Source organism: Spinacia oleracea, chromosome 4 (genome assembly GCF_020520425.1).
Source record: "Spinacia oleracea cultivar Varoflay chromosome 4, BTI_SOV_V1, whole genome shotgun sequence".
In the NCBI taxonomy this organism is placed as follows: Eukaryota; Viridiplantae; Streptophyta; class Magnoliopsida; order Caryophyllales; family Amaranthaceae; genus Spinacia; species Spinacia oleracea.
Genome location: NC_079490.1, coordinates 162,590,042 through 162,613,090, shown reverse-complemented (window position 1 = coordinate 162,613,090; position 23,049 = coordinate 162,590,042). Strand labels below are relative to the sequence as shown.

General features: G+C 38.3%; 1 long non-coding RNA gene across 1 annotated transcript; it reads right to left on the bottom strand.

Moving 5' to 3' along the window:
- Nucleotides 1-6,735: 6,735 nt before the first annotated feature.
- On the bottom strand, nucleotides 6,736-17,693 carry LOC130471537 (uncharacterized). Its single transcript, XR_008932085.1, has 7 exons — nucleotides 17,181-17,693; nucleotides 16,830-17,092; nucleotides 16,120-16,184; nucleotides 9,005-14,018; nucleotides 8,654-8,916; nucleotides 7,944-8,008; nucleotides 6,736-6,953 (listed from the first exon to the last, which is right to left on the bottom strand). It is a non-coding gene; the product is annotated as an uncharacterized lncRNA (long non-coding RNA).
- Nucleotides 17,694-23,049: the final 5,356 nt, after the last annotated feature.

The window sequence follows — 23,049 nt, the reverse complement described above, 5'->3', positions numbered from 1 at the left end:
ATAAAAAAAAATGGTGCAAATTGAAATATATCAATATGACTGAATCTAATTGTAACTTATATAAACTTATCTTTAACTTATAGGACCTAAAATATGTTACTCAGATGATAAAATAGACGTTAACTTATTTTTTCAAGGGTGAACAGAACAACCGAGAATAGACTAGCCACCACAATCTTTAAGCAAAAAAACGTAGGTCCGACTCATAAAATACATTGCATATCCATGTGATATTAACGTTTTTCTGTAATGTTGCTTATGCGTTTAAAAGACTGTGCATAGTGAAGTGGAGTCTCTTTTATTAAAGATGTGGACCCCACGATATTTGCTGCTTTTGATAGTGTTAAACTGATTTAGTTTGTTTTAATTTAATTTAATCCTACTGATCAACTAATTATAGTGGAAGACATTAGTGGTAGGTAGGACTTGTTTATTCTCTGCATTCTTTGCTGTTCTCCGACAATTGCATTTTATAAACGAACCATTATTTCCAAAATGTTTATGGCCATAAGGCCCATAGCCTTATTTCCAAACCCAAATGATACTGACCACTTACCAAATTCAACCGATTTCTGACAAAAATTGAAATGATCCGGAAAAAAAATTCACACATTTAATCCGCATAAGCACAATGACCCCGCACAACTAAATCATTCAATTATACCCGACCCGTAATCGATCGATGACCCGTTTTGACAGCCCTAAGCTCGACACGAGACACAACCCATAACCATCTTTAAAATGTGACATTCCCTTCTAAAGGCAAGTAATCAAGATTCAAAGATGGGCAATTACCAAAAATGAGCAGTTGATTAGAGCTTCCATCCCGATTTCAGGAGATCATGTGATCGATTTTCATCCCTATCCTTGTGGCTCATTTGCGGAGGAAAAAAAAAGAAAAAGAAAAAAGCCAATTACCATTATAGATGTCATTTAAACCTTCATTTAAAATGTCAGTACATCAGGCTAAGGTTTTTAAATTAGAGATCGAGGTTGGTAAGGTGGTAGTATTAAGTTGTGGCCCATGCATACTTGTTGCCATTTATGAGTAGAACCGTAGAAGTTGAGATCGGTGCGATCAACACAGATTCTACATCTACTACCACACCCGTCCTACTTTATTACGGATTACGTATTGCGTAGTACCACCTCCGTTTCACAATATTAGTATATGTAACATTATTTTTGTATGTATTTTAACACGCTTCTTTGAAAAAATTGATATTTGAAATCCTCATATTGATACGAATTTAATAAGATTTCGCTTGACATGTTTTTTCTTACATAATGGTAAAAGAAAGATTGTCAAAATTGATTGATGAATAGTGCCCAAAAGATAAATGATGCGCGTATTGTGAAATGAAGGTAATATGTCACAATCAATAATAGACGGTGTTCAAAGAATTCGATCGCTAGAGATACACTTTGAATTATATTAAACTAGTTTTTCCATCGCGTGCTTGTAATTTAAACGAGTGCACACACTATAATACTCCGTTTGGTTCCATCAAAAAAAAAATACTACGTTTGGTTAGTTACTTTTTATTTATATTTTTTTTCTTAGTTCTAATATTTTGTGATTTTAGTAAATATCTTTTAAATTGATTCACTTTTATATTGTGATATAAAATGCTTTTGCATTTAATTTATTTTTTATTTTTCTAATTTTAATAAAGGTAAAATAGGCAATTACTATTTATGCTGCCTCAGACGTTTACTTATATAATAAAGATTATTGATAATTTTATTCAATTGTTGAGATAGTATTATACTATATTCTTATTATTATACCACGGATCAAATCGATAAAATAAAATAAAATAAAATAAAATGGATTTATTTCAAGAATGTTTATTGTGGACTACTTTTTGTAAGAAATTATCGTAACTAGTACTCCAAGTAAATTCACCAAGTAAGATTGACTCACTTGGTAAAAGTTTGTCAAGAATTGTATTTCCTTAGTTTCTATTGATGTAAAACTAGGTTTCAATGCAACCTAGGCACAAGTAAATATGGCAACAACCCATTAGCTAAATACAACACCGGCCTACTTAACACAATATAAAGATTACCACCTTTTCTCAAATTAGAGCATGTACGTAAATCATAAATGTCCAACTTGTTGAGTAAATATAAGAAATGTCGCTTGCCCAAAGCTTTCGAGAAATATAAGCAAGTTACCTAAATTAGTCCGGACATAATGACAACCAATTAGTCTCACTGCGCTTAATACACTCTAGTCCATATGCAATGCTAAATTGCTAATGACTATCACAAAATATGTATGTCAACTATGTACCAAGCAATGCTTAAGCTGTCAACTCTGAAGTAATTGTAGCCATAAACTTAAACTACGTACCAAGCAATGCGTAAGCTATGCATGTCAACTCTGAAGTAATTGTAGCCATAAACTTAAACTACGTACCAAGCAATGCTTAAGCTATGCATGTCAACTATGAAGTAATAGTAGCCATAAACTGATATTCCGCCTCCGTAGAAGAACCAGAGATATAATGTTATTCTTTGGTTTTCCAAGAAATCGATAAACAACCAAGAATTGAAAAACCAACCAACCTGTCATCAACAGCCTTATAATAGAACAACTAGTCCAATTAGAACTACACCAACTTGCCAATTGCAAATCGCTCGCAAAAGAATTCCTTGGCTCGGGAAACGCTTCAAGTAGCACAAGGTACAAATAGCCAGGTTCCAATACTATTGTCGAAGTTGATAAGATTAATCCCTGCATACGATCCATATATAAGCTAGCTAAATACGGAGTACAACATTAGCATACTAAGTACTTGGTACAATATAATTATATAAATGTTAACAAAGTCTCACCTTAAATAATAGAGGTCTACGGTTCTACTTTTATTACCAAGTTTGGTTAGTGTTTGATTAGTGTTTGATTAGTGTTTGAGAATTTTGCATCCTTTACTCCAAAGTGTCTAGCACGAGAACACTAAAACAAAATAATAATAATTTAATATGATCCAATATTCCAATATAGTGGGGCTGCTAAAATATAACACAACACATTATTCGTTTGGAATTTTTGTTTGCTGGTTTTATTTTTCCCGATCTGTTTTACGATTCTTTGTTAGTTGGAATTTGTTTGTTAGCTCTTTGATGTCATCACATTAATCAAACTTATCTTTAATTATTTCTAGTAGCTTTCCGTTTGCTGTCTATAATGTCGTTATTCAGGTTTACGTTGCCGTTGGTTAAGGAGACGAAAATCATGTATACTCCCTCCGTCCCGGAATACTTGACCTGTTTTTCTTATCGGGCCGTCCCTTAATACTTGACCTGTTTCTAAAAATGGAAATATTCTAACAATATTATATTATTTCTCACTCCACCCCTATTAACCCACCTACCCCCTACTCCATACAAAAAATAATTAAAAATTCAACCCCTACTCTCCCCCAACCCCACCCCTTTACACATTTCCCACTAACTACATTAAAATAAAACCCCACTATCAACTACTACCTATTAAATTAAATAAGTCAATTCAAGTCCCTTCAACACTGTGCCGGTCAAACCGGGTCGAGTATTCCGGGACGGAGGGAGTAACAATTAACAAGTCACTTTTTTTTTTATACCAATTAATAAAATAATAACATGAATGCTTGTATCAATCAACTGGCTAATTAGGAGTTTATCGATACGGTTAAAGGTTTACAAAAAAAAATTGTGTAAGACCGTCTAACGGTTAGACCACTTTTTTGGTACTAATTAAATTAGTGTAAAACATAACTTTAAGTAATAAAATCATAACTAATTGAATAACAAAATAGTTAAGGTATAAAGACAAATAGTTAAATATTATTTATTTTCGAACAAACTTATTAGTAACTAAAACTCATAAAATCTTAACTAATTGATCTCATTGCTTAACTAATCAGTTTCATTGTTTAACTAATTAGTTCAGTGCTTAACTAATAGGTTTGGTTGCATAACTAATTGGTTTCGTTGCTTAACTAATTGAATTTCAAACTTAACTAATTGGTTTCAGCGGTTAACTAATTAGTTAAAGTGCATGCATAAAAGTGGTCTAACCGTTAAACCGTATTTCCTAAAAGTTTGTAAAAGGTTTCTGGAGTAAACCTTGACACTTAGATCGCATCATCTAAACATAAAAAGCAAGATTAGCGCTAGTATGAGAAATAGTATGAGTATTAATTAGTCTGAGAAAGAGTATTGGAATATCAAGACTCTACTTAAGACGTTTAAACAGTACATTCTATCTTAATTATTATTTTATTATTTTAATTTTCACAATTTTGAGAAGTCTTTAATAAGTTGAGGGGTGAAGTGAAAAAATTAAGTAAGTCTGGTAGGGTCTCGACAAGAATTCGAGAAATTGAAAATAAATAAAAATTAATAAAAAGTTGATGTGGAAGTCTTAGCTCAGACTAGCGCTAACCTTGCTCTAATAGTCGCATATAGTCCTATTATTTTAGAGGAAAAATACATTTATTAGTTCAACCTTTGAATGATTTTCTAAAAGATATACCGGGAATAAACATGTGTTATCTGTTCTTGATTTTATTAAAATTTTCTTACTAAATAAACTTTTGAAAACTCAAAATTTTCTGGAGAAAAATAATAATCCCATTTCATTTGATCTTAAAGAATCTAAAATAGTACTACGTACGATTTACAAAAATTCGTAAACCTGGTTAATGAATTTTGAAAGTACAAATTGTTTCTGCGAAAAAAATGCTTAAGTGTAAAAGTAGGGGAAGCCTCGTCAACCAGGCTGTTGTCTTCCTCCGATCGGTCGTGGTTTGTCCTACAAAAACGGTAAACGTAAACTGGCTCGGGGGGGTTCCCGAGAAAACCCTCTCCGACGCTCAAGTCAGTCCTTGTAGAGAGAGAAAGTAGTGAGAGAGTCAGTCTGAGAATAATTGCATACCTGAGTAATGATTAGGTGAAATGTATTTATAGTAATGCAGGATGGCATTATTAGTAAATATAGGCAAGTGTAGGGGTATGGACTCTTGGGCTTGTAGGAGGCTGAGATATGGGCCCCTAACTTCTGGTTTGAGCCCATTAGGAGGTTTGTGTTTGAGGGTATTTTCAGTATTTTCCTTTAGGAAGGTATTTTGGTAATTTATGTAAAAAGGTGGGTCCCACAGGGGGCCCGAACATTAGCCCCACGCCAAATTTGCGAGTTTGGCTAAGGACTCGGGAGTTTGGCGGAATATCCAAGCTCTAAACCTCTTTGTTGTTTTGAGCGAACGGCGATGCTTGGCTTTTAAGGAACTGTCGCTGGGACGGGCATTATGCGCCATGGCTTGGCTATTTGTTGTCGTGATGTGCCAAGCCCCAATTGTGGGCGTGGCTGATGTGGCTGGGCTTAAAGACAAATCGTTGCTTGATAGGCCCAAGTTGGGCGTTTGCTTTGTTTGGGTGCAGGGGGGTGCAGAGTGCATTAGGTGGGATGGTGCCAAGTCGGCAATGTTGGGCGAGGCTTGTGGCTGGGCGATAGATACGTGCAACCTGGCGGCTAGTGCTTGCAGAATGAGCTGGGCAAGGTCCATGCTAGGCGGACAAGGTTGGGGTAGGATTGGCTGTTGTTGTCGTGACGTGCCAAGCCCCACCACTTGGCGTGGCTGACGTGATCGGCCAAGCCTGGGCAGTTATCTTGCACGCGGGGGGCTGAGTGATTTTGATGCTCCCTTGCGTGGCTTCTCTTTTTCGTGTTTGGCTATGCGGGGCGAGGGTCGTGCCCTCTCTTGCTTGCATCTTGGCGCACAAGGTGTGCGAGGAGTCTCGTTACATAATGTGGGAGACGTTTGAGCGATCGGAGCCTCGATTGAGCCGACGTTTCATCACTCAGGTACAAGGCTGGGCTTGGCGGTTGTTTTCCGCGGTTTCAAGATTTTATAGATTTTTGCTAAGTCTTGTTGGGCATTTGATGTGTTATGCCTCATGTTTCCGCGTATGTCGCGCGTAGGAGGTGCCACGGGGGAGGGACCCTCGGTCGGGTTAGGCGGTTGCTGCTACGCGAGATGCGCACTTGAGTGGGCAGCCGAGGCTTGGCTGTTGTTTTCAACGTGATGCGCGCCTACATGAGCACGCCAAAGGTATTGGCTGTTCGTTGTTTGGTCGAGGGCGGGCGGTGGTGCCGCGGCTGTTCCTTTCTCGGCGTGGCTGCTCCTTTTTTTTTTTTTTTTTTTTTTCCGAAGCCGGGTGGAGGGAAGGCATGCCGGGCGTGGCTGCTCCTTCCTCGGCGTGGCTGCTCCTTTTTTTTTTTTTTTTTTTTTTCGAAGCCGGGCGGAGGGAAGGCATGCCGGGCGTGGCTGCTCCTTCCTCGGCTTGGCTGCTCCCTTTTTTTTTTTTTTTTTTTTTCGAAGCCGGGCGGAGGGAAGGCATGCCGGGCGTGGCTGCTCCTTCCTCGGCGTGGCTGCTCCTTTTTTTTTTTATTTTTTTTTTTTCGAAGCCGGGCGGAGGGAAGGCATGCCGGGCGTGGCTGCTCCTTCCTCGGCTTGGCTGCTCCCTTTTTTTTTTTTTTTTTTTTCGAAGTCGGGCGTGGCTGCTCCTTCCCGGCCGAGCCCGTAAGGGGGAAGGCGCACAAGGGTAGGCTTGGCTTTTGTTGTAACACCCCGACAATTCTCTCTTTTCTAAAATAACCTTTTAATATAAAACGTAGAGAATTATCAAGGCATTATCGCCCGTGTGAAAACGTTACGGCTTATTCAGAATTTTGCAGCGGAAAACATGAAACTAACTTTTAGGTTCATAAATAATCTATTACATATTAGGTCCAACCAATTAACTGAATTAAGGAAATACGAATAGTACGACAAATTTCAAAACCAAGTTAACAAATTAAATCACTTAATTAAACGAATAGAACTACAAGCTCTCTAATCCCGATCCCAATGATGCATCATCTTCAAACCTGTAGATGGGCAACGCTTATTGATCCTTAGAGACTGCTCACCAAAGATGGGTCATCACAGGATCAATAAGGCATAGCCATGATCAACACACACAAACAAAGCACGTAATCAGCAAAGCTGAGTACTACATACTAAAACAACAACAATCCTAGCATGATACTATCAAATATAAGTAAGGACAGACAAAACATAATAATTTGACGATTATACTTGACTAGACTAAGCTAGACTTAATAACCATAATATCATTTTAGTTGAAATAGACAATGGACCGAGTTGACCATCCAGAAGTCTTCACTAAGGAAGACGAGGTACGGGCGCGACTCCGTAACCTCAGTGACCTGCGATATCGAGGAACGTTTAAATAAAAATAGGACACGGTGATCAATCCGGTCCCAGAAAAGGCCATGGGCTACCACCATGAACCCCAACTCCTGTTTGTCCGTCACTTCAGACGTGCACAGTCTAAAGCTATTGCTATTCAGTTTCACTTTACATGATTTACAAATTGAGACTCCGTTATGACTCAACCATTACATAAGACAGACAATTCACATTTGTTCACAACTGTTTTTATCTTGGAATCAAGTAAGTGATCATAAAAGCATCAATCAAGACTCATTCCAACTTAACCAACCTTTCCTTTAACCATGAGCAACCCTGTATATGGGCATAAAGTTTCAACTTACTAAACAAGGTCCTCCGCCCTTATAAAGTAGTGAAAAGATAGAAAGGGAACAACAACCAATTGATCCAACCCAATCATATAGAATAATCTAGTGTTCCCAACCAACATGTTTGTATCAAACATCCATACTAACATGTTACAGTTCTTATAGTGCAAAATAAGTTCAATAAGTTTGTCCAACAGTATTAAACATGCACATTCAATATAACCCAGTTCGTCCATAATATCAACATCACCAAGTTCAACAATAGTATCAACATAACCAAGTTCAACAACAAGATTCAACATGGTTTCAACAATTAGCACACATTCCAAGCACACAGGTATGTACGTACCTTGTGTAAACAAACTGATAGGCCACTTTAACGAATTCAAAAGTCGCCCACAAAGAATTCTCCGCCTAAAATAATCAAGAAACGTACCCAAATCAATTCCTAATAATTTACAGCAACACTAACGTACTCTAAACACATCCTAAACATATTTAGAACATTCTCCAATATCGAAACTTAACTAATTATCCTCCAAGCATAATAATTATTATATTAAGGATCCCAAATCTTAAACTCCAATAAACTTTCCTTTTAAATTTCCAGCAATCTAAAATAATTAAAAGCTTGCTCAAAATATATTCAACATCATAAAAAAAAATAATAACTTTAATAATATATAATCGTTCTATTATGATTTAAAGCCATTAAAACCTCAAAAGTCACACTTTACTACTTAAAGGCACTAATTTAACCAATATAATAAAATCTGAAAATTAGTAACTTTATTATATAATTCGTATAATCTGAAATCTATAATCTAAATCATAAAACTATAACTTTAATTCAAGAAAACATAATTTGAATTAATAAAACATGATTAAACCCTAACTTATATTTTAATCAACCAAACTGAAAATAATTAGTTTATAATATCAACACCAAATCTGAAAATCATATTCAAACCATAAAGATTATAAATTTAATTCAAGAACATAATTTAAATTATTAAAACTTAATTAAATTCGTTAATTAACTTAGGTTTAGGGAACAACCGAAATCAAGGAGGAGAGGAGATGGCTGGGCGGCGGCTGATGGCTGGTTGACGAAGGTGGTGGTGCGCGGCGACGAGGAGGCTCGCGAACGACTGCAATGTTGCTTGCGAAAGGAGAACCGAGCAGCAAGCAAAGGGGGAAAAGAGAAGGGACGAACGAGAGAAGTGATGGCCGCAAGGGCAGCGACGACGGCCAGCTTCAGGCGGTGCAGGTGGTCGTCGCGGTGCGGCGTGGCAAGGTGGCAGCGGTTGACAGTGGTGGTGCTGTGCGGAAAACCAACATCATGGTTAAGGAGGAGCGAAAATGAACGAAACAAAGAAACAAAAGGGAAGAGAAGGAAGAATAAGTTACCGGCGTCCGGCGAGGGAGGTTGCGCGCGACGGAGGAGGTGGCCGGCGGCGTGAGGGATAGCAGCAAGGAGGAGCGGCGGTGGCTGAAGCAGAGAGTCTTGTGCGTTTTCACGTGAATGGTGAAGCAAGGGTTTGAGAGTTTTCTTTTGTTTCTCTTTTTATTTTTGTTTCACGTGAAGTTGAATAGGAGAAAGGGTTATGGGTTTATTTGGGGTTATTTATTTTGGGCTTTGTTATTTGGGCTAGGATTATAATTGAGTTTATGTTTGAATTCGAAACCGATTATGATTGTTTTCTAAGTAAAAACGTATTTTCGTAATTCAAATTCTTTTCAACATAAAATTCTAAAATTATTTTTGATTTCATAAATCGTTAAAATGTTTAGAATGTAATCAAATAAAATAAATATACGTTAATTATATATTTATTTCTAAAATTTATAAATTCTATTTAAATATAATTAACTATACGTTAAAATATATTAATAAAATGTATAAAATTATGGGGGATTACAATCTACCCCTCTTAAAAGAAGTTTCGTCCCGAAACTTGACACGAAAATTCACACATTTTTCAAAAGTCTTTAATTCATTCTTACTTGAGAAATACTTGTGTCACTCATGTGCACTCTTTTGCCAACTTAAAGTTGTTTGTGTTACTTATGAACACCTTTTTCTTATGCGGAGAATCTATTTGCTTTACATCAACATGTATAAGTTGCTAAAAATGAGCATAAAATGCATAAAATTGCTACAAAAATAGGTAAAAAGCGCGAATTTCTATCGCATTCTACCCCCCTTAAAGAAAACGAGTTACGCCCTCGTAACTCATCTCAGGGAATAACTTTGGATATTCCTACTTCAACGAATCATGTCCCCAATGCTATATTTCCACTAAAATCGTAGCAAGTTGGATTTCTACACTTCTTTCCACACAATGCCTCAACATGTGTCATCTTAAAGCTCGCATAGTAACTATTGTTGCAAGAAGGTCAATCGAATCTAGGTGGTCGTCCCGATTACTTTTAAAGTCAATAACACAGTCTCTCAACATATTTTTCGTTAGTAATCTCAGTTTGTCCATCGATCGCAGGGTGAAAAGCAGTACTCATTTTCAATGTCGTCCCAAGATTCACTAGACCTTTTTGCCAAAGTTTCAGACTTTTATGGTTGGTAAGGATCTCAAATGTTGCCCCATAAAGATAATGTCTCCAAATCGTTCAAAGTGAACACAATAACAGCTGACTCTAGGTCATGGGTAGGGTAATTGATTTCATGAGGTTTCAATTGTCGCGGCGATAGGTGCGGAGGTCAAACTCTCTTTTAAAATCTAGAAAGCTTTCTCACATTTCTCACTCCACTCGAATTTCGATTCCTTTTTATCAAAGTGGTCATTGGTTTTTCTTTGTTCGAAAAGTCTTTCACAAACCCCCTGTAATAGTCAGCTAGGCCTAGGAAACTTCAGATATCAGACACGTTCCTTTGGAGTAGGTCACTCACTCACAGCTTGATTCTTAGTAGGATCTACAGAAACTCCTTTTGTTCAACTTTTCCTTTTTACCGAACCTCATTATGCTTTTCATGGGTGTATAACTTTTGGGCTTAACTCTTAGCTCTTGCACCAATTCATGTATTTCTTTTCATCTTTTCCAGACAACAAATGATTTCTAACGATCCTGGACCACTGGAATCTTCTCTTAAATTTATTTCCTTACGTAACATAGTTCTCAATCAATTTAGTCCTTCACTTTTCCGTCGGTGTAACTTATACACATATGACTTCAAGATTTGTATACTTTATTTAATAAAACTAGATTCTTTCTAAGCGTCTCCAAGTAATTCTCAAGTGTTTGTCATGCTCTTTTTCATTCCTTGAACAAATCGGGATATCATCAATAACATAATAACGAACTTAATTCGGAATTTGTGGAAAATCTTATATTAAATCCATAATTATGGCAGGTGCATTGGTTAACCCAAAAGACATTACTCTAAACCCATAATGACAATAACGAGTCCTAATGAGGTCTTATAGGCCCTTATCAGCTATCCTTAATTGGTGATACTTCAAACACAATCAGTCTTCAAGAACACACTCGCCCAATTCGATTGACCCAATATGTCATCTATCCTAGGCAAAGGATACTTGTTCTTGATGTTGTTTAGCTCCCTAAAATCGATGCATAATTCCATACTCTTATCTTTTCCTTAACAAACACACAGGAGCTCCCCACGGTGATGCACTAGGCCTAATACACCCCTTAACGAAACAACTCTTGCAACTGTGTCATAATTAGCTCATTTCAGGAGGTGTTATTCTATATGGTTCTCTAGATATATGCGTCATTCTAGGAACTAAGTCTATATGGGACTCAACGGCTCTTAGCAAGTGGCATACCTGCAATCTCACTAGGAAACACATCCATGAATTCATTCACAATTGGAACATCTTCGATCTTCATTCCGACTTCTTAACTCACATCTAGCTCACACAACCGAAAAAAAAAATAGTTCACAAGGCAAGTTCTTAAACAATTTGGTACACCTTATGGTTACAGCAGTAGGAATACTAACGGGTAAATCAATCACCTCAAAATCTACTAACTTCGAACTCTTAATAAGAGATGACGAAGCAAAAGAATAAGCTTTCCCTGAATCAAATAACTTTCTAACTAGCACGGAGTTAATAGAAAAGTAATAGAAACTAAGTCAACAGGTCGTTCACCTTCATTTCGACTTATCACAGACAGTTTACCCGGGGCCTTGTTATGGTTGTTATTCTAATTAGCAGACTTATGGAGGTTTCCTTGGCTGTCTTGCGACCCTATAAGCTTCGAACTCTAATTTCTTGACTGGTTAAATCCCGACTTTACCCGGTTACCAATCTCATTACCATTTTGTTCCTTTTTCTGCTTAGTAAAGCACTCATACTTCCTATGCCCCTTTTTCTGACAATAGTTGCAGGTCACTAATTCTCCTTTGCAGTTCTTGCCAGGGTGATTGTTATTGCACATCTTACAGTGATACACTCTTTCAGATTGGTTCCTATTGTTGTTCCCCTGATTGTTCCTTCCTTGAAAATTTTCATTTCCATTCCCATTCCTATTCTCATTCATATTCCTCTTGAAATTCCCTTGGTTTTTCCAGCATTAAACTCTTTTCTTTTCTCCCCAACAACATTTTTCTTGTCCATTCTGGACTACAGGCCATAAATATGAGCAGCTCCCCCCATACACAATGTATAAAGACGTAAAGGTTTCCCCCACCTAATCCTAAGGTGGTCATGCTATAAGTCTGCATAGTATTCAGCTATGGTCATGCTCCCTATGCTAAGGTTTATGAATTCCTAAGCTTTTTGCTTTCTCATAAAAGGTAGGGTAAAACTTTCCCCTTAAGACAGTAACAATTGAATCCTAATTGAATCTCTCAGCAGCGCTAAGCCTAGCTCTATTTTCTCTCCACCATAAATCAGCTTATCTTTCAAGTACATGACAACTTGACCCACTCTCATGTTCTCAAGACATTTTACATCCCCAAACAGTTTCTCAAACTCTCTAACCTAGTTCTCTAAAAAAAAGTAGGATCAACTTGCCCCTTAATTCATGGTGGCTTAACTTTGGCTAGTCTCTCAAACATGTCCCCAGCAGAATCGGGACGCTCAATTCTCTCTTGGATCATCTTTTCCGTCAAGAGGCGAATAGCGACAACTAAGTCATTATTGCTTGACATTCTAGCGTGCGACCTAAAATTAATTACTCTACGATCCATAACTCATATTTCCCCTCTACGAAAGAAATTTAGATTTGATCATAGAGATCGCATCAACAAACACTTATTCAAGAATGTACACCAATAATAGAGCAATCATCGTCACTCATTCAAGAAAATATCCCCATCAAGGACATACAATTTGAAAACCAATGAATGGAAGTTCAATCACAACAAATAAGTAATAATATTCCCATTCGGGTGCCCAAAATAAACTCATGATCATTTGGATTATCTATAATCTAGCTTTATTCCTCGAAACAAAATGTTGATAACACTTCCTAAATCGTAACATCGAGTTTGTCCTAAAATAAAGTAAAGGTTCTATGATATAAATTTAAACTACTGTTGGCGAATTATGGAATTCCCAAATTGGAAAAAAAAATACTTTAACTTCTATTGCTGACTCTATAAAGGTTTATTATATCCTTGAAAATAATAAAGAACATTTCAAACTTCAATAAACTTTAACCTTAAACTGTTGTAGCTTTGCTACTTATTCTTTAAAACATAAAAGAGCTAATTAACTATTAATGACTTCAAAATATTTGTGGCCTCTTGCCTATCCATTGCTCCTGAAACTTGCGGAGTGAAATTTAGATCTCAAAATCATCAAACTCTTCTTCAGGGTCTTCATCGGGGTCTTCCTCAGGGTTTGCATCTTCACCCATGTCTTCATCTTGATTAGGCTCACTTGCCATCTCCTGTTCACTTTCGAGCTCTGCATCCGAATCACTAGAGATCTCAATGGTTGGCTCATGAGCCGCTGGGTTAGGATACTCTGCCTCAACACCTACATTCTCATTCTCCACAGCTACATCATTTTCCTCTAGGTCATTATTTACACTAATTCCCATAGGTTCTTCTGTAACTGAATCCCCAACATGACTCCCTACGATTTTACCGTCTCTAAACCCACTTTCTGCCGCTTCAATAACGGTGGTCAGAATTTCTGAATCATATTTCCATCTACCATCCCAAGTTCCATACTTAGCCAAGTTTGGAGTTCCATTATCAGAATGCATGTCTTTAAACTTTTCCTTGAGTTCTAGGTATGGAAATTTGTTAGGTAAGCAATTAATGATAGTGGCTGCTATGATATCCTTTCTCATTAAGATAGGTTGCCCATGAACTTTAGCATAATATTCACATCCAAACACAATTTTCTTCACGTAAATATCAGGGGTTTCTATATCAAGTTTCTCGAAGGATCCTATGTTGGTATACTTGGAAAGAAACATTTTATTCCTGAAATAAACAATTCAATGTCTCACTAACGATTTTCCAGCCAAAACATAAACAAGGTTCAATGATCAATAAGTTTGGTGGAATCAAACAATTCTTTATGCACATGTAAATGTAACACTTAAACAATTAGCACACGCACGTACATAACAATCAATTTCTAATGCTAGCGTTGACTAGCTACTAATGCACATATAATTCTATCTTATATGCCCTTCTTATACTACCCATCTCTCATAAACTAAATCATTGAAATAATTTAAATGACGAAGTAAAAGAACGATAATATAAGAAAATTATAACATAGAATAATAACATAAATAAAAATATAAAATAAATAAAGTAAAATGAATTAAGGAAAAGCGTAGCGAATAAATTCGAAAATAAAGTTATTAATTCGAAAAAGATTTTATATTTCCTAACTAACGAATTCTAACTTTTAAACCAACTAAAAAAAAATTGAACTCCTTTTTAAAAAAAAATTGTATTCATATTATTTTTATTTATTTGTTTGAATAATAAATAATAAGAAAAATAAAAATGTCGAAAGTATCACTTTAACTTGGAAAAATAATTTGATTTCGAACGTAAATAAGGAATATCGTATACTTTCAAACAAGATAAAAGGAAATCGGCCCCCCAAAAAAAAGTACCAATTTTTGAACACTATAATCCGTAGAAACTCGATTTTTAAGAAATTTGTTTTGAATAACTAGATGGTTAGGCGCCTAGAAATTTATTAAAATAAAACCTTAGCTTCTAGATACCACTTTGTAACACCCCGACAATTCTCTCTTTTCTAAAATAACCTTTTAATATAAAACGTAGAGAATTATCAAGGCATTATCGCCCGTGTGAAAACGTTACGGCTTATTCAGAATTTTGCAGCGGAAAACATGAAACTAACTTTTAGGTTCATAAATAATCTATTACATATTAGGTCCAACCAATTAACTGAATTAAGGAAATACGAATAGTACGACAAATTTCAAAACCAAGTTAACAAATTAAATCACTTAATTAAACGAATAGAACTACAAGCTCTCTAATCCCGATCCCAATGATGCATCATCTTCAAACCTGTAGATGGGCAACGCTTATTGATCCTTAGAGACTGCTCACCAAAGATGGGTCATCACAGGATCAATAAGGCATAGCCATGATCAACACACACAAACAAAGCACGTAATCAGCAAAGCTGAGTACTACATACTAAAACAACAACAATCCTAGCATGATACTATCAAATATAAGTAAGGACAGACAAAACATAATAATTTGACGATTATACTTGACTAGACTAAGCTAGACTTAATAACCATAATATCATTTTAGTTGAAATAGACAATGGACCGAGTTGACCATCCAGAAGTCTTCACTAAGGAAGACGAGGTACGGGCGCGACTCCGTAACCTCAGTGACCTGCGATATCGAGGAACGTTTAAATAAAAATAGGACACGGTGATCAATCCGGTCCCAGAAAAGGCCATGGGCTACCACCATGAACCCCAACTCCTGTTTGTCCGTCACTTCAGACGTGCACAGTCTAAAGCTATTGCTATTCAGTTTCACTTTACATGATTTACAAATTGAGACTCCGTTATGACTCAACCATTACATAAGACAGACAATTCACATTTGTTCACAACTGTTTTTATCTTGGAATCAAGTAAGTGATCATAAAAGCATCAATCAAGACTCATTCCAACTTAACCAACCTTTCCTTTAACCATGAGCAACCCTGTATATGGGCATAAAGTTTCAACTTACTAAACAAGGTCCTCCGCCCTTATAAAGTAGTGAAAAGATAGAAAGGGAACAACAACCAATTGATCCAACCCAATCATATAGAATAATCTAGTGTTCCCAACCAACATGTTTGTATCAAACATCCATACTAACATGTTACAGTTCTTATAGTGCAAAATAAGTTCAATAAGTTTGTCCAACAGTATTAAACATGCACATTCAATATAACCCAGTTCGTCCATAATATCAACATCACCAAGTTCAACAATAGTATCAACATAACCAAGTTCAACAACAAGATTCAACATGGTTTCAACAATTAGCACACATTCCAAGCACACAGGTATGTACGTACCTTGTGTAAACAAACTGATAGGCCACTTTAACGAATTCAAAAGTCGCCCACAAAGAATTCTCCGCCTAAAATAATCAAGAAACGTACCCAAATCAATTCCTAATAATTTACAGCAACACTAACGTACTCTAAACACATCCTAAACATATTTAGAACATTCTCCAATATCGAAACTTAACTAATTATCCTCCAAGCATAATAATTATTATATTAAGGATCCCAAATCTTAAACTCCAATAAACTTTCCTTTTAAATTTCCAGCAATCTAAAATAATTAAAAGCTTGCTCAAAATATATTCAACATCATAAAAAAAAATAATAACTTTAATAATATATAATCGTTCTATTATGATTTAAAGCCATTAAAACCTCAAAAGTCACACTTTACTACTTAAAGGCACTAATTTAACCAATATAATAAAATCTGAAAATTAGTAACTTTATTATATAATTCGTATAATCTGAAATCTATAATCTAAATCATAAAACTATAACTTTAATTCAAGAAAACATAATTTGAATTAATAAAACATGATTAAACCCTAACTTATATTTTAATCAACCAAACTGAAAATAATTAGTTTATAATATCAACACCAAATCTGAAAATCATATTCAAACCATAAAGATTATAAATTTAATTCAAGAACATAATTTAAATTATTAAAACTTAATTAAATTCGTTAATTAACTTAGGTTTAGGGAACAACCGAAATCAAGGAGGAGAGGAGATGGCTGGGCGGCGGCTGATGGCTGGTTGACGAAGGTGGTGGTGCGCGGCGACGAGGAGGCTCGCGAACGACTGCAATGTTGCTTGCGAAAGGAGAACCGAGCAGCAAGCAAAGGGGGAAAAGAGAAGGGACGAACGAGAGAAGTGATGGCCGCAAGGGCAGCGACGACGGCCAGCTTCAGGCGGTGCAGGTGGTCGTCGCGGTGCGGCGTGGCAAGGTGGCAGCGGTTGACAGTGGTGGTGCTGTGCGGAAAACCAACATCATGGTTAAGGAGGAGCGAAAATGAACGAAACAAAGAAACAAAAGGGAAGAGAAGGAAGAATAAGTTACCGGCGTCCGGCGAGGGAGGTTGCGCGCGACGGAGGAGGTGGCCGGCGGCGTGAGGGATAGCAGCAAGGAGGAGCGGCGGTGGCTGAAGCAGAGAGTCTTGTGCGTTTTCACGTGAATGGTGAAGCAAGGGTTTGAGAGTTTTCTTTTGTTTCTCTTTTTATTTTTGTTTCACGTGAAGTTGAATAGGAGAAAGGGTTATGGGTTTATTTGGGGTTATTTATTTTGGGCTTTGTTATTTGGGCTAGGATTATAATTGAGTTTATGTTTGAATTCGAAACCGATTATGATTGTTTTCTAAGTAAAAACGTATTTTCGTAATTCAAATTCTTTTCAACATAAAATTCTAAAATTATTTTTGATTTCATAAATCGTTAAAATGTTTAGAATGTAATCAAATAAAATAAATATACGTTAATTATATATTTATTTCTAAAATTTATAAATTCTATTTAAATATAATTAACTATACGTTAAAATATATTAATAAAATGTATAAAATTATGGGGGATTACATTTGTTTTCGCCCCAAGGGCGTGGGCACAAGGCTCGGCTTGACTTTTGTTTTCCGCCCCAAGGGCGCGGGCACAAGGCTAGGCTTGGCTTTTGTTTTCCGCCCCAAGGGTGCCAGCACAAGGCTCGACTTGGCTTTTGTTTTCCGCCCCAAGGGCGCGGGCACAAAGCTGGGCTTGGCTTTTGTTTTCCGCCCCAAGGGCGCGGGCACAAGGATGGGCTTGGCTTTTAGGATGGTGGCTGATGCTTTCTTTTGGCGTGGCTGCTGTTTTGTCGCCCGATGTCGGGTGCGGTGCGTGAGAGAGAGTCGCACATGATGGTGCGATGGCTTCTACTCGCCGCACATGACGGTGTCGTGGCTCTTACTCGTCGCACATGATTGTGCCATGACTTCTACTTTCCGCTTATGATTGTGCCATGGCTTCTACTTGCCACACGTGATGGTGCCATGGCTTCTACTTTTCGCACATGATTGTTCCATGGCTTCTACTTGCCACACATGATGGTGCCATGGCTTCTACTTACGGTGCCATGGCTTCTACTTGCCGCGCATGATGGTGTCGTGGCTTTTACTCGCCGCACATGATTGTGCCATGGCTTCTACTTGTCATACACATGATGGTGCCATGGCTTCTACTTATGGTGTCGTGGCTTCTACTTTCCGCACATGACTTAGATAAATTTTGATAAGTATGGGAATGGGCTGTTGTTCTCCAAAGGAGCTAATGAGCCCCATGCTTGGACGAACGATGATGCGCCATTCTTGAAAATGACTTAGATTATTTTGCTAAGTATGGGAATGGGCTGTTGTTCTCCAAAGGAGCTAATGAGCCCCATGCTTGGGCGAACGATGATGCACCATTATTGAAAGTGACTTAGATATTTTGCTAAGTATGGGAATGGGTTGTTGTTCTCCAAAGGAGCTAATGAGCTCCATGCTTGGGCGAACAATGATGCCCCATTCTTGAAAATGACTTAGATTATTTTGCTAAGTATGTGAATGGGTTGTTGTTCTCCAAAGGAGCTAATGAGCCCCATGCTTGGGCGAACGATGATGCACCATTCTTGAAAATGACTTAGATATTTTTGCTAAGTATGGGAATGGGTTGTTGTTCTCCAAAGGGACTAATGAGCCCCATGCTTGGGCGAACGATGAAACACCATTCTAGAAAATGACTTAGATTATTTCACTAAGTATGAGTTCATGTGCTTGAACTTGGCTTGTCTTTTTCTTTTGACGTGTGTTGCGCTTGCATGGCCAATGTTTGCCTTCTACTTGCAACATTCTAGGAACGAAATTTGCTAAGTAATATTACTGGTCGAGCTCTTTACTATTGCCTTGAAGATATAAAGCTTTGTTTACAATGATGGGATGTTATTTAGCCTATGGCGGGCTTACATGTATCTTACCCCCACTTTCATCATTGAAAACTATGGCTGTGAGCTATAAAACTAAGTACTTTTGAGGAAGGGAGAAATTCTTAGGAGATTGAACATAAAACCTTTTAAGGTTGTTGGCGTTCCATGGGCGAGGGAGGGGCTTCTGGCTTGGCTTTCTTGGCCAGTGGATGGGGGGTACTTGTCCCTCTTTTGAGGCTGTTAACGTAGCATCGCCTTCCCACTTGTTGATCCCCAAAGATTTTTCCCACGGAGCCATCTTCCAACTCAAACTGCATGAGAAGTTGGTACACAGAGATTGCGGCTTTTATTTTGCTTAGTAGAGGTCGGCCTAAGATGATGTTGTATGGTAGGGAGATGTCCACGACAAGAAAGTCTACCAACAACCGTCTTCCCTTGTTTTTAGGACCCAACCTGACAGGTAGCTTGATGGTGCCTTGAGGATGGACGGCTTGACCTCCAAATCCAGTGAGTGGCTGGGAGATGGTTTTCAGATCATCTTTGGAATACTTGAGCCCTTCTAGACACTTTAGAGTAATAATGTCGGCGGATGATCCACTATCCACTAACACTCGCCCTACCGTTGAGTTAGCGACTTTCATCTCGATGACCAGCGGATTGTCATGGGACTCTTGAATTGGATGGCTAGTGTTCCCACCAAATGTCATCACCGGGGCTATTTGAGAAGCCGATGCCACTTTTAGGACTTGATGTTCCAGTGCCCATAAGCTATCCTTCGCCTTGCCCACAGATCCTCTTGTTGCCAAGCCTCCGGCTATCACTCCAATGTAGTCTCCCGTATCATCACTAAGGGACTCCTTTTCTTTGGCTTTTGCTTTTGGGGGAGGATTCTTCCTTAAGTAATTATTCAGCTTGCCCTTGTCAGCCAAGTGATCCAGTGCTTTTTTCAGCTCCTTACAGTTCTTTGTGGTGTGCCCGCACTCGTGGTGAAACTCACACCAAAGTGACTTGTCTCGCTTTGCTTCGGGCGTACGGATTGCAGGTGGCTTAGGGAGGATGTCTTTTCCTTTGAGATCAAGGTAAATCTCCCGCCTATTGCGGTTGTACCTCGGATCCTCACCATGGTCATCAACCATAACCGACTTTTTGAGGGAGGGCTGAGTTTGGTCGTGGGTGCCGCTAGGTCTTGGCTTTTGTTTTTGCCTTGTTCCACTCTCACCACCCCAATTGATCTTACAAATATCTGTGGCTTGAATGTGCATTTGGGCCTTCTCCATTGCTTCCTCGAGGTTGGACACCCCGGACTTGACCAATTCAAACTTGAAGTCATCTGGCTGAAGACCTGCCAAGAGGGCTGCGAACTTGGTTTCGTCCTTGAGATTGTGTATCTTTAGGACTTCTTCATTGAATCTCTTAATATAATTGCGAAGGGTCTCCGTCTCTCCCTGTCTGACTGCCATTAAGTTGACACTTGTCCTTTGGTGCCTCCGACCCGCCGCGAATTGGCTGATGAAAACCTTTTCAAGCTCACTGTAGCTCTTGATGCTTCCCTTTGGTACGTGCTTGTTGAACCATATAAGGGCAAGACCCTTCAAGGTGGTTGGAAAATATCTGCACCAAGTAGCTCCGCATCCAGTCTGAACGTTCATTTGAGCCGCATAGGCGGCCATGTGTTCTTCTGGATCCGTAGTTCCATCGAAAGGCTCGATGGTAGGGACCTTCACTTTGTCTCGGCGGGGGGTGTTCATTATTTCTTGGGAGAAGGGAGTGAGAGCCTCTTGCAATGACGAGGTATGTCTGTGCCTATCAGTTCTTGGTGGAGGGGAGTCCCATCTTCCTCTTGAGGAGGTATGCCTACCTCTACTCTCTGGGAGAGGTGAGTATGTTCGCTCACGGCGTGGAGGGATCCTTCCTATTCTTGAGGGTGAGCGATGCCTTGGGCGATGAGAAGATGAATGAGCCCCTGGCTGTTGATCGAGGGGTGAAACCCTTGTCCTGGAGGAACGACCTCTAGCCCGGCTAGAGGGTGAGTGACATCTCTTTATAGGAGAAGGTGAGTGCCTCCTGAGAGATGTCCTTCGAGAGCTGACCTCGATCGGTCTGACTTGTCTTGAAGGAGTGGGGTGGTCTCGTGCGGAGGTCGTAGTCTTAGCACTAGAGGGGGATAGACCTCGGGTGATCCTATCATTCCTGATGGCTTCTCTGGCTTGTTTGAGGCGCCTTCTGTGCAAGAGGTCTCGAGCATCAAGGTCTCCTCTGTGCAGTTGTCGATCTTCAATTACCCGGCGTGCATCTTGGCTGGCCCTTGATTGGCGAGGGCGAGGCTGTGCCCCACCCCTGTCACCTAGCCTGTCCTTCACACTTCGGGGCTGTGCCCTGTGGATGGTATGAGATGTTGTGCTCACCTTTGAGCTGGTAGGGTGGTTTGGATGTTTCCTTGAAGGTCCTTCTCCCATTCCTTGGAGGTTGTGGATAGCCTCATTGACTTGTGCAGCCAAATACTCTAGATCCTTTCGGGTGACCAAGTTCTCAGGGTGACCCTCGACATGGGGTTGTTGATTCTCATGGTCCTGATCACCATCGTGATCATCTCCGTTCCTCGAAGTAGGCATCAACACGTAATTGGGATGGGACTCTGATCGATGAGAGGAGGAGTGTTGCCTGGTTCGTCGAGTGTTAACCATGACTTGTAGTTGACTTCCCCACAGACGGCGCCAACTGTTTCTGCGAAGAAAATGCTTAAGTGTAAAAATAGGGAAAGCCTCGTCAACCAGGTTGTTGTCTTCCTCCGATCGGTCGTGGTTTGTCCTACAAAAACGGTAAACGTAAACTGGCTCGGGGGGGTTCCCGAGAAAACCCTCTCCGACGCTCAAGTCAGTCCTTGTAGAGAGAGAAAGTAGTGAGAGAGTCAGTCTGAGAATAATTGCATACCTGAGTAATGATTAGGTGAAATGTATTTATAGTAATGCAGGATGGCATTATTAGTAAATATAGGCAAGTGTAGGGGTATGGACTCTTGGGCTTGTAGGAGGCTGAGATATGGGCCCCTAACTTCTGGTTTGAGCCCATTAGGAGGTTTGTGTTTGAGGGTATTTTCAGTATTTTCCTTTAGGAAGGTATTTTGGTAATTTATGTAAAAAGGTGGGTCCCACAGGGGGCCCGAACACAAATAATATTTGTGTACATTGATCATTACATCTATACCGCTACAACATATTTTCAAAATTCATCTAAAAAGATGATATGTTTCACTTTTTTGCGAGAATTTTTTTCACACATTTTATACTACCAAGATTAGATAAATACGTAATATAAGAATCAACTAATAATTTATTTCACATGTAATAGTGGAGTAGGAAAAAAAATGTTGATGAGATATCTAATAAATTATGAACATATTTCTAATTATAACAATAAAAGTTCCTATTAGGTACGGATCGGAGTATTATTTTACAAACAAAAAAACTCTAAATAATCTTTAAAGTGGATAAATAGTTTTTAATTTTTTTTCAAATAGATGTAAATAAATATTTTTTGTTTTATTTACATGACTAATACGAAGATTATTTAATTTTTACATGACCAGCCACACCATCAACTTGATCCATTTTATTATGGTGAGCAGATGGCTATTATCCACAAGTATTATCGATTTTATAGGTTGCTTCGAGTGAGGATGTCAATAATAAAAGTGAATGCATTTCAAAAAGGGTTTTCCAATCATAAATTTCTTAATAATTTATTTATTTTATAAGTTTTATATAATTGTCAAGTTCTAATTTGGTTAACGTAAAGAGGTTTGTAATCTTAATTATTATCTTGAGATTTGTAGCCTTGCATTTGCTCTTAGGTAAATGCGGCGGTGATACTCCGATTCTCTGTTATTGCTTTTGCTTTTTATTTATTTATTAATACACAGGTTTATTGGTGTTGTCGAATGTAACATGTTATTAAATATCTCATTTTTGGGTCAATATACAAAGGAAAACTGCCGAATTTT